The 12,165-nt window shown below is 47.0% G+C and overlaps 1 pseudogene; it reads left to right on the forward strand.

Moving 5' to 3' along the window:
• Positions 1 to 216: 216 nt before the first annotated feature.
• LOC102849447 overlaps positions 217 to 12,165 on the forward strand; it is a 76,165-nt pseudogene continuing 64,216 nt past the window's right edge.

Raw genomic sequence — 12,165 nt, forward strand, 5'->3', positions numbered from 1 at the left:
GACTGGGTGCTTCGGGGCTCTTGTCGAGGGCGCTGGGATTGAAGACTGGAATCTACTAATAGGAATGGGAAGACACAAGCCAACAAATGAAAAACCCAGGGGAGGGGACAGAAGACCACCCGGGTGGGGAGGCCCAAAGCCGAGGTGGAAGAAGAGATGGCATGCCATGCCCACGTGCTCGCTTGTGGTTGACGCTCAGCCCACCTGATCACGGTCATGTCGGCCAGATCCCGGGCTCCCTCGGGGGAAAGCACAGAAACCTCCAATGGACGTCAGCTCGTGGCCATCCCGTGCCCGTCGGGGCAGTAACTGACTCCAAAGGGTTTTCGATGATGGGTCTTCAGAAGGACATTCTCCTGAGGTAACTTGTGTTGTTGGATGCCACTGAGTTGAGTACGACGCATCACAACCCTGAGAACAACAGACCTGACCCCTGTCCTATGTGGTGCTGTCCTCATCAGCTCTGACACGCTGGAGCCATTGCTGGTGGCCTCAAACCACCAGACTTCCAGTGAGCAGCGAAGGATACCAACCGCTTGGACTCCCTAGAGACCCCCTTCTCCGGAAAAGACTTGCCCAACACGCCGTCAGGACGGACTCAAATGGACTTGGCAGGCCAGTGCAGTAGAGAACACAGTACGAAAAACAATCCTTCAGAATCCCCTGCCTTGTTTAAGGACAGGGACCAGGTCTTGTGCATACGGGCATCTCCCGTAACACTAATCCAGTATTCTGCAGCTCCTCAATTAGTGCGTATTGATTGGGTCACTGATTGATGAGTTCTTTAATTGGGTCGGTCACTCATATCTATCTGTGCTCAGCTGAGCCAGCGCAAGTTGGATACGATCCAATGTGTTAAGAAATTAAATCTGCCAGTTGGGACCCTGGCAATTATATCACCAGAAGACTTGGCTTCGGCTCTGCCTTTCAACAGAACAAACATGCACCAACCCTCTGGGTAGCAAGAAGCGTAATGTGCTAACTAACTCACGGCGCGGCCCCCATGAGAAATGAAAGGCAGGCAGTTTAAGTGATGAATTAGAGACGAGCTTCACCTCCGCATTCCACCTAGACAAAGCCGCCTGGCAGCCTCTGGAGAAATCACTGTGCCTAGATTTGAATTAGTGGGTAATTTCCAGTCTGCTATCTTTCATATTTAGCTGTTAGTTCTTCTCATCCTAGGCTATCTTTTCTCCTCCTCAACCTGCCAGGAGCCTAGCTCAACAACACAATGGAAGCCTGGTTTGGGAGGTGAAATATTGAAGCTAAATACCCTCGGAGGTGAATCTTGAAGCAGAAACTGGTAGACATGAATCAAGTCTTTGGGGTGCCCGAAGTGCCTAACGTGTTCCTTTCCACCTTGATTTCTGCTGGTTTTTCAATCAGATCAGGTTATGAAGGAAGCTGTTACCTCCTCCCATGGTGTTGATGTTGTTAGATACTGTTGAGGCCTTCACAACTCATGGTGAGCTTGTGACAGAACCCAATGTCCCTGACCCTGCACTGTCTCCATGGATACGGTGTGTTTAGTCTGTTTCCCACCAGGCCTATGTCAAACACTGAGGGACTCTCTCACGTTCTCTCGTCTTTGATGTTCCAATCGTGATGTCCAGAGTGAGACGAAGTCTCTCCATCCTTGCTTTGAAGGAGCATTCTGGTTGCGTTTGTTTGAAAGCAGGATTGTTCATTCTTCTGGCAGGCAGTTCGAGTGTATCACTTCTTTATTTTCTTCCTAGGGTAGAGATCTGATAACCTCAAACTCAAAACACCCGCTCGCATTGAGTTAGAGCCAATTGACAGCTGACCCTCCGGTGAGTGGTCAGAGGTTGCGGATCACGGAGAAGGAGACTGCCCGGCTTTCTCCTGAGGAGCCGCTGGCCGATTCAAGGCACTGGATGGGTGTGGCCTCAGCTTAGCAGTACTTCTTTCTACCACCACGCCCCAGAGCTCAGCCGGGAAGAGAGAACCCTTAAAACAAAGGCTTCACAACCCAAGGAAATGTGCCTTTTACCTGTAGATTTTCAAGCGCTCTGGGGGTGTAGTTCTCAGGGAGGCGAGCTACTAACCCAAGGCCCTGTGTCTCTGGTGGCCCCCAGGAGGACGGTGAGAAATGTCTTCCCATGTCATTCACAGCCTCTGAAGCGCCACTCTGCTGGAGGGTCCGCTATGAGTCGGCTGCTGGGCTGCTCATCAACATCAACGAATTGAACAGAGCTTCCCCACAAAGGCAGAGGGGCAGGGAAAGCCTGTGCGTAAAACCACAGTGTGGTGTGAAAACCACACCCTGTCTACAAATGAATAATGCCACGCGCGGTAACCAACCTCCTGCGAGAGCTTGGACGTAAGCTGATTCCTTTTGACTTGCTTTCCATTTACAGTGCATAGTGGTGAGGAGATCCTCAAACGACAAGGACCAAACAGCTTCTTTTTCTCTTTTGTAGTGATTGTCCTGATTCCGTTCACGGTGATTCTGAATTTCAGGAGCATAGGCCCTGGGGGGTGGGAGTGGGGCTGCTTGTCCTCTGATGATTAGGGCAGTCGATGGCTCCTTTGCCCCAGTGCTGAAGCTCCTCAAAGCTGTGGCAGCTTCTCTTATACCAGGTTTGGAAGGACAACATGGCATGATAAAAACAAAAACAAACAAACCAACAAACAAATGGTTAAGCTTGGGCTTTTGAGCACCCTTCACATCTTAGTAAAATCTATTTTTCCTGTTGGTGGAAAAATAAGTTGCCAGAGAAGTTCTAATGAACTGAGCTGGAATTCTGAGCTATGAAGGAAAAGCAAAACCAGAAAATGTTATCTTCAATTGTGGGGGGGGGGCGGGAGAGATAGAGATAGAGAGAGAGCAAGAGAAAGAAAAAAAGGAGAACAAGAAGAAGAATATGATGGTCAAAGCTGTTGGTCACCGTGCCTGGCTGTGAGCCTCTGGGCTGGCAGTTAGGAGGCAGCATTGCCCTGATGGGGTCTGATGCAATAATCCTCTTGATGAGACCTGTTGAGCAGCCAATCAGTTGAAAGGGAGTTGCTCTGGGGGTGTGGCCTATACAGAGTACATACAGCAGGTACCTAGCAAAGCCCCTGGCTTGCGCTCCATAATGCATTGGCTCCTCAGCCCTGGTTCTTGGACTTGGACCAGTGACCTGCCTCATTAGAGCACTGTGGGCTCACCAGCCACCACAGCTAGTGAGTCAGAGAAGTCTCTGTCCTGAAATCTGACCCACAGTCTCTACAGACACATGAGCCGCCCAGCCCTGCCCCATCCCCTCATGCCTGCTGTGCTGGAACCAGTTATTCAGGTCACAAAGGCAATCCATCTCTTCGGGAGGCCTTCCTCTCTGTTGCTGACCCACCATACTTCCATGCGTCATGTTTATATGTACTGTGTGTTTATGAGACCTGTTTGTACAGTGAGTTATGTAGGTTAGCAGTTCAAACCCACTGGCTGCTCTGAGTGAGGATGAGAGGTGACCTTCTCCCATTAAGATTTACAACTTTGGGAACCCCCCGGAAGGTTGCCATGAGTTCAAGTTCACCCAACACCAGTACATTTGGTTGTTGTAGTTTCTCTTCTTGTCTCTCTTGAGAACCAAGTCTAAGATAAATGATTAATCCTGATTCCTGCATTGAATACTTAACCCGACTGAAGCCATCAGCATTCTAATCACACTCCTCTCGGGATAACACCTGTAGGAGGACAGGGAGGAAGCACGCACCCCGCAGCCCCGTGGAGTCCAGGAGACATCATGGAGGGGGTATTAGGACTGCAGAGTTCTCGCCTTCCTCTCCCGGAACAGCTACTCAGAGAATCCAGTCCCAGGAAACAGCAGCTGTGCTTTTTCTCTCTGTGAAACTACCCTACCCCCCATTTCCCCAGGAATAGTAATCTGAGACCCCGGCCCACTTGCATCATGTCTTTCTTCCACGCAAAACCCCATGTTTTGTTGGTGTGCAACCATCGATCACAGCTGACCCTCCGGTGGGTTTTCAGAGGCTGTAAACCATAGGAGAGGAGACCACCCATCCTTTGCATGCAGAGCAGCTGGTGGATTTGAACTGCCTGTAAACATCCCGTTCTCCAAGTCCCTTATTGTTATTGTTTTTAGGTGCTGTTGAGTCGTAGATGACTCATAGTGACCCTATGAACGAAAGCCCTGAGCACTGTTCATAGAGTTTCCGGAGGCAAACCATTTCAGAAGTGGATGCCACTCCCGCTTCCAAGCTTGTTTTAATCGTGGAGCTCCACCAAACACTGTCCACCATGGGTGACCATTATCACATTTGGCACATCAGTGTCACAGTGTTCAGCTTCACAGCGACCACGAGTTACCTCTGTGCAGCAATGCTCTAGAAGCTTGGCCGAGGGTTTAAGGTAGATGGTGGCTTAGAGCCCCAAAGGGTTCAAATTGGTTTTTTGTCGAACATTCTTCTAGGTGGTATAGCACTGGTCTGTGCATTGCTGTATAGCGGTAACTCGTGGTTTTAACTAAGTCTCTTGTAAGAAAATACAAAATCCCTCTCTAACTTTTAGTGGGGGCTGGTCTTCTGCTTGAGAACCAGCCCAGCAGTTTCTCCTCAATAAACTGTCTTTCTTGGTCTGAATTGGGTTCTGTCCTTCCTTGGCGATCTTACAGGGGATCTTGTCTGGGATTAGACATCAAGCAAGTAGCACATTTGAAAACAAAAGAACATCAGGGATGCTCCTGTATTAAACAACCAGCAAGTAGTTTTAACAACCAGTGGTTTGGAAGCAAAGGTGTATTTCTTGCTCCTCCTCTAGGTCTGTTGTGGGTTGGCAGTGGCTCTGCTCTCAAGGTTCCCCCAGGATGAGACTCCAGTGTTGCCTGAAGTGGTGGCCGAGGGAGAAGGAAGCAACAGAGCCTTCTGGCTCTGACGGTGACGGGAGCACATGGCCCCTCATGGATTCCAGTGAGGGCGACTCTTCCGGGCTCCCAAGCGAGGGAGTCGGGTTGTGGGCAGCAGCCCTGAGGACCCCCACGAAGCCTGAGCTCCAGACAAAGGCACACAAGCAGTCGAGGCACAGAGACACGCTTAACAGACAGGAAGCCGAAAAGCCGGGTCAGAAGCCAGTCACGGGAACCCTTGTGTGCCACGCTATCTGGAATTTATTCTGAAAGTACCAAAAGCTAGAAAAAGATTTAGAGCCATTTGTTTGAGGCGGCTGGTAATCTGAGATTAAAATGCAACAAAGCAGGACCTCTATTGGCACTGCTGCCCCTTCTGGAGCAACTTAGCGATAAGCTTGATGGACTCCTGCCTGCATCCTGTTAGGGAGAGAGCGGGAACTGGGCTCGTAAGGGACTGGGTAACTAGCATGCTCACTGATTGCAGCACAGACAGGAAGCCAAGCAGTAGAGGGGATCTCTGCACTGTCACATCCTTCTTAAAGCCCACCTGGGATTCAAGCAGCACCACCATGTGCGCTGGGCACACCGCTGCATGCCCAGTGGCCAGGAGTGCAATTTCCAGCCAGTGGTTAAAAAGCAGCATCTGTGAAGTTAATACATTGTAAGCCTGGCTTCTCAGCAGGAACTGTGTTGAAATGATCTGGATGAGATTGCAAAGCACGCAGGGAGGGACTGGCACTTGGACGTTTCACGTGGTTCCTATAACAAAGTCCCATAAACCTGGTGACTTAGAGAGCAGAAACGCATTCTCACAATTCAGTGGGAAGAAGCCTGAAATCAATAAGTCGGCAGGATCCTGCTTCTACCAATATGCCCCGGGAAACCAGGACTGAGACATGAACGGAGTTACGTACACCTGTGCTCAGCACAGCATTATTCACAACAGCAAGAAAATACAATCAACCTGAATGTCCATGCACAAACAAACGGATTGAGAAATTGTGGTGCACTCACACAGTGGAATACTATGCAGCACTGAGGAACAATGGTCTCATAAAATAACATATAACATGGGAGGTTGTAGACTACATTAATGCTGAGGGAACTAACTCAGTCTTATAAGGATAAATACTGCATAAGACTACATAATACTACTGTGAAAATAGAAGGATAACTGAGCAAGATATTCTCAAAAGGGAAAGGGAGAGGGAAGAAGGGAGCAGAATAAAGGAAGAGAGGAAGTCAGGAGGATAACAGAGCTTGGTGGGTAGAGGTAGGGTGGAGGACTAGGAAAGATTCACTGGGGCCTTGAGAACACAGGGCGATAATGGGCACAGATCAGTAGTAATTCCCTATATAAAGTACAATGTATATGACTGGGTAAAACACAATACATGTGAACAAAACACACTGTAAATCAGAGTGTATGAAACACAATGTACATACACGAAACAAAGCATATGCAAACCAATTAAAAAATTGTTTTTAAAGAAAAGTCAGTGGTGACCATACTCCCCCTCCTGTCTCTAGGTGGGATCCAGGTGTCATCTACTCTCCTCCCTGTTCCGCAGATCTGAAATTGGCAGGACCCCCTTGTCCCTTTGTCCCCTCTGCGAGGACCCTCCAGATCTCTCCTCTGTGCCCATCTGGGGGACGTAGAACTGAGGCAGGTCAGGATGAACGCTTCTAGCGTGTTCTCTTGCTGTCATACCCTCAAGCACATGAATAAAGGGTGTTTTAACTTTTAGTTTGACTTGTCCTGACTGGTCACCTCAATACCCAGCAGCTCTCAAAATCTTCTCCAGGCAATTCCTACGGTTCATTTTTCAGTAAAGATTCATGTTGTATTTGAAGACACTTAAGAATTAGGGTCACAGAACAGACTCATCGCTGACCGTCCAGCAAGATTTCAGGAGCCATAAACCCCACTGGGGGAGACGGTCCAGCCTCCCTCGGAGCAGCTAGTGGATTCGAACCACCTGCCTTTGGGTTGGCAGCACAGTTCCTTGTCCTCTAGGCTCCCAGAGCTCCTTCAAAAAGAAAAGAAAGAATGAGGCAATGATGTAAGAAAGAGAATATAAAGTATAAACCAATGCCAAGGTTAGCAATCACTGACGTTAGGTGCCATCCGTCAACGATGACACTCAGTGGTCCTGTGGGCAACAGATCCGAACCCTGCCTGCCCTGTCCCATCCTCAGCCGCTGTTACAGTCACCAAGCCAAGCCATCTTGTCGAGGGTCTTCCTCTTTCTCTTTCTTAAAAGATTAGCAATTAGCAGACAAACACTTAAAAGCAGTTGTTATAAATATGTTCCGGAACATAAATGAAAATATACATACAGTTAATAAGCAAATGCAGATTTCAGCAGAGAGACAGAAACAATTGTAAAGAACTAAATGAAAATTCAAGAGGGAGAAAAAAATCACTGAAATGGAAAATTAGTCCCGTTGTCTCATTCTAGACTATAAATAGCAGAGTCAATGACTTGGAGAAGAATAGATTCATAGTGATTATTGAATCTGAAGACAGAGAGGAAAAAAAGAAAAATTAACAGAACCTCTCAGAGTTTGACACACATGTAACTGGACTTCTAGAAAGAGGAGAGAGAAAGGATGTGGCTGGAAAAAAAAATACTTAAGGAATTAATGAGTAAAATCTAGGCCAGACATCCATTTACAATCTAACATTCCCACAACCCGAAGCAGGATAAATGCAAACAAAATCGCATTTATAAACATCACAGTCAAACTGATAAAAGATAAAGAGGAAATTCTGAAAGGCAGAGAAAACTGTTGCTTTACAGACAGTGGGGCAGTTCTCAGAAAACGTGGGGAGATAATGCTTTCCACTGCGTCTCAGCCAAAAATGACTGTTAATAGATTGAGATACGCTTCCGTCTTTACCATACACTATCACTGTCGAAATTCAAACCATGCTTTCTACTCATTAGTGGGATTTTGGAGGGCTCCTGAGGGTAAGCTATAAAATAATAGACTTGAAAAAAGACACATTAATTCCAGTCTGTTTACAGAGAGATGAAACAGAGAGTCACTTAATTCAGGGACGTGATGGAGGGAATTAATTTCAACATTCGGTGTGGTGTTATAAAAGACACCAGACAAGTAAGAAGGCAGGGAGCCATCCCGATGTCCCCAGGTCATCCGGCCTTCCAGGGCCATCCGTGTCCTGACACTCGATAAAATAGCTTCCATTTCTGCCTTATTCTTAGAGAGTTCTTGAGTGAACTGCCACTTCTTTTTCTAATTTCTTCTTCCCACTAAATTCTTCCTATTTCCGTCCAGCTCTCACTGTCTTTTCTCCTCTTAGAACTTGAAGAGTTGAAACAACTGCTTTCTCGTCATTCCCCAGAGAGTGTAATCCAAGGCCATTGTAAGAAGCGACTTCACCTGAGATTGTTATGTTGTTGTTTGTTGTTAAGAACTGGCCCACTGTTGACCCTTCAGTGGGTTTGCAGAGGCATAAATCTCATGGGAGGAGACTGTCCGTCCTTCTCCTGCTGAGCAGCTGGTGGATTCAAACCACATACCTTTGGGACTGCAACGTGACTTCTTCCCACCGGACCACCAGCGCTCCCTTTACCTGAGACAGCAGAGAGTAAATTCTGTATAAATCAGTGAAACTGCATGTTTGCCTTCCTAGAGATTTGTCAGTCAGTCCCACTGATGCAGGAATTGCTCACTGGTCTGTTCTGCGTCAAGCTCCTTGCTTTGCTGTGCTTTGAACGTGCTGCTTTGTTTACAAGCTGGGCATTTCTGGCAGCTCAGCGTTGAGCAAGTCCATCGCACATTTTCCAACAGTCTGCGTTCACTTCGGGTCTGTGTGTCACCTTTTGGCAACTCTCACAACATGTCAAACTTTTAGATCGCAAAATAACCCAACAAATAATAGGGCTAGCAAGTGGGTTCCAGCCCAGAGCCCCTCCGAGTTCCTAGGCCGTAAATCCTTGCCTAAGGAGAATGATCTCATTTCTTCCAGGAGCTGCTGATGGATTCGAACCACTGGCCTTTCATGTTGGTAGTGCAACATGTGATGCACCACCCCACCCCAGCTCCTTTAACAGACTACAATGTATTCAGATTTTGTAAATAAACTAGTACAAACTTTAAAAAAAGAATGCACTCCAACTGAAAAAAAAAATTGCTTTTTAAAAAGGTATTGAGTTGTTTACAAAGTAGATTGGCTTTTCATTCAGACGTTCATCTATATTTTTACAGCATTAATTACTATACCTACAATGTAACCACGTTTTACCACCCCTTCCCTGTAATGCCCATCTCCCTTCATCCTCTGCCCCACCCCTTCCTTCATTCAGGGAGTTGTCCTCGGGTAAATGCTGTTCTTTGACTGTTACTGTTGTTTAGTTGTTGTGAACCATCGAATGGGAGCCCACTTGTAGCTGGTCCTCAAGTGTCTTTTCAGAGGGAGTTTAATCTCACGGGAGGAGACTACCCTTCCTTCTCCCTTGGAGCAGCGGGTGGGTTTGAACTGCTTGCCTTCGAGATTGTAGTGCAGCACAGCTTCTTCCTGCTACGCCATCAGAGCTTTTTTATGGTGTTGGTAATTCTAAGGGATGCAGCCTACCCTGGAGTCATTGTTACTGTTACAGGCCTGTCTATTGTTGGGCGTAAACACAAGTCTTTATTAAGAAACAACCACAACACCACACTTGTGTGACAGGCTTTAGTTCCACATTCACCTGATTGCAGTTGTCTGGGACCCAGCTTGTCGGATCTTCTGAGATCTGCCCGTAGCTGGTTTTGAACACGACACAAAGCAATTCTTCTTGAGCTTGGGCAATGAACAGAGGTGTGTCTTAGACACTTAGCTGTCTCATTGAAATTTCACAGCAGAACTGTGAAGTCATTACCATTATCCCAGCTTTAAAAAGGGGGACGCTGAAGCTCAGAGAAATGAAATAGCTTTCTACAGATCTGTGGTAGATATGAGTCAGGTCTAGAGAAATATAAAGTTCACCTGCGAGCTATGGCTACAAACCCCTACACACACCCAGAGCTATGGCCACACCCCCTACACACCCACAACTCAAAGTCATCCTGGAAATCTCCCTGAATCAAGGCAGGAGATGAGGGACAGTGGGATGATCTTATGAGCATGATGAAAGGAGTAAAGCAGGCCCCCGAGCTTGGGCAGCGCTCCTTCCTGGGACTTGGAGTCCGTGGCCTATGATGGGCTGAGGGACAGACCCCAAGGAAACCAGGACTGAGTCACGAACAGGGAGAGATGAACACCTATGTTCACAGCAGTGTTATCCACAATAGCAAGAAAATGGAAACATCCCAAATGCCCACGAACAAACACACAGCTTGAGACATTGTGGTGCATTCGCACGACGGGATCCTGTGCAGCACTCAGGATCGACGATTTCATAACACAGGGTCTTACCCGGGAGAGGCTGGAGAGAAGTATGCCGAGTGAACCAAGTCAGTCTCACAAGAACTAATACCGTATATGACAATTATTGTAAAAACAGGAGGAAAACTAGCCAGACCTCAGACCTTCTGCCTGTCAACTCTGCGTTATAAATATAACACCTCCTTTCCTGGATTCTGTAGTAACGTGCAGCGCTTTCAAACTGCCTCACCAGATGGGCAATTATACACTTTTAATTGGTGGGTTTTAACATTTTAGTAGAGCAAAATGTTTAGGGGAAGAGGCAAGTATTGTTTCTCCATCATACTATTTTCTTATGTTTCTTCAAATTCATGATTTTGGAATCCTGGGATTCACAACTGTCACAGATTCCCAACAACGGCGATGGCCGCCGAGGAAGACGTTGTGAGGGCAAATCACTCAGACAACTCTTAAATCTGTGTGTGGACAGACCTAGACATTTTAACGAAAAAGCACTTAAATGAAAAACAGCTATTTACTAATTCTTCGTGAACATTGCCTTTTCCATTTAAATAATTTATGCATTTTAGAAGGAAAATGTTTAAAAGCATAAATGAGTTTTAATTATTTGATTTATTATTTTAATTTAGATTTTAAGGGAACTGTAAATAAATTGTGTGCAATTCAAACAGCATTCTACTTCACTCACGCATTGTGAATTCACACACCGTTGCCATCAGTGTCCCACCAGCCAGCGTGGAGAGCTGATTCTGACTCGTGGTGATTGTCCTGGACTGAGCAGTCCTTCCCCAGAGGGTCCGAGGTTCTGTCCCTCACGGCAGCACACGCTGCGTCTTCTTCAGACAGAGTGGCTGCTGAGGGCTTGGTCTGCCTTCCCTAAATTAGCAGCCAAAGCTTGACCCTCTAGGCCATCAGCACTTGTTGTTGCTTTAAGTGCTGTTCAGTCAAAGATGACTCAGGGACTCTGTGAGCACCAGACTGAAACTTCCTGTCCCCCCTCACCATCCTAACACTGTCCCCTCCCCACCATCCTGACACTCCCCTAACCATCCTGACACTGTCCCCTCCCCACCATCCTGACACTCTGTCCTCACCATCCTGACACTGTCCTCTCCTGACCATCCTAACACTGTCCCCTCACCACCTCTGATGCAGGTGTGGGGGGGGAGCCCATTGCCTCAGTCACTGTGATAATCTATCCTGTGGCGGGTCTTCCCCTTGTTCTCTGACCCTCCACCTTACCAGCATGATGTCTTTTTAAGAGGACTGGCCCCTTCAATCAACATGCCCAATGCTGACATAAGCCATGGTATTTTCAATTGCTTTGTATGCATCTGAGAGTTGGACAATGAATATGAAACACCAAAGAGTCTATGTGTCAAAAGAATGTGTGATATTACTGGAAGGGAGTAAAAAGAATGGATGGAATAGGAACATAATGAATTATTAGTTTCATTTCTCTTGGTGGTATTATTGTTATTATTATTATTGTTATTGTTATTACTTCTCCAAACAGTAACAGCCTGTTAACAGACATCTAGATATGTGCAACAATAATGAAATGCACTCACCCTGATACTTTGTTGACCTTTAGCTACAGAATGTGTTTTTATGGAAAAAACATTTAGCAAGTCAAAGGGAACAAACACGTCATGAACTGGTAGGTCTCTAACTCCTGTGTATTTAGGTGAGCGGCTCCCGTGGCTGATACCAAGTTGTTGGGAGAGCCCGCCGGCTGCTCCAGGAGCAGGCTGTGGCTGCCCGCTTCCCTAAAGGTTCAAAGTGGAGAAGTGCCATCATCAAGCTGATTCCTGCTCGTGGGAATGCCCAGGACAGAACAGAGCCGCCCACAGGGCTTCCTGATCATGGTCTCTAAAACCAGAATCCAGCTGCCGCCCAGCT

The sequence above is a fragment of the Elephantulus edwardii genome, unplaced genomic scaffold (genome assembly GCF_000299155.1).
Source record: "Elephantulus edwardii isolate Elephantulus edwardi_28Jun2011 unplaced genomic scaffold, EleEdw1.0 scaffold00265, whole genome shotgun sequence".
Classification (NCBI taxonomy): Eukaryota; Metazoa; Chordata; class Mammalia; order Macroscelidea; family Macroscelididae; genus Elephantulus; species Elephantulus edwardii.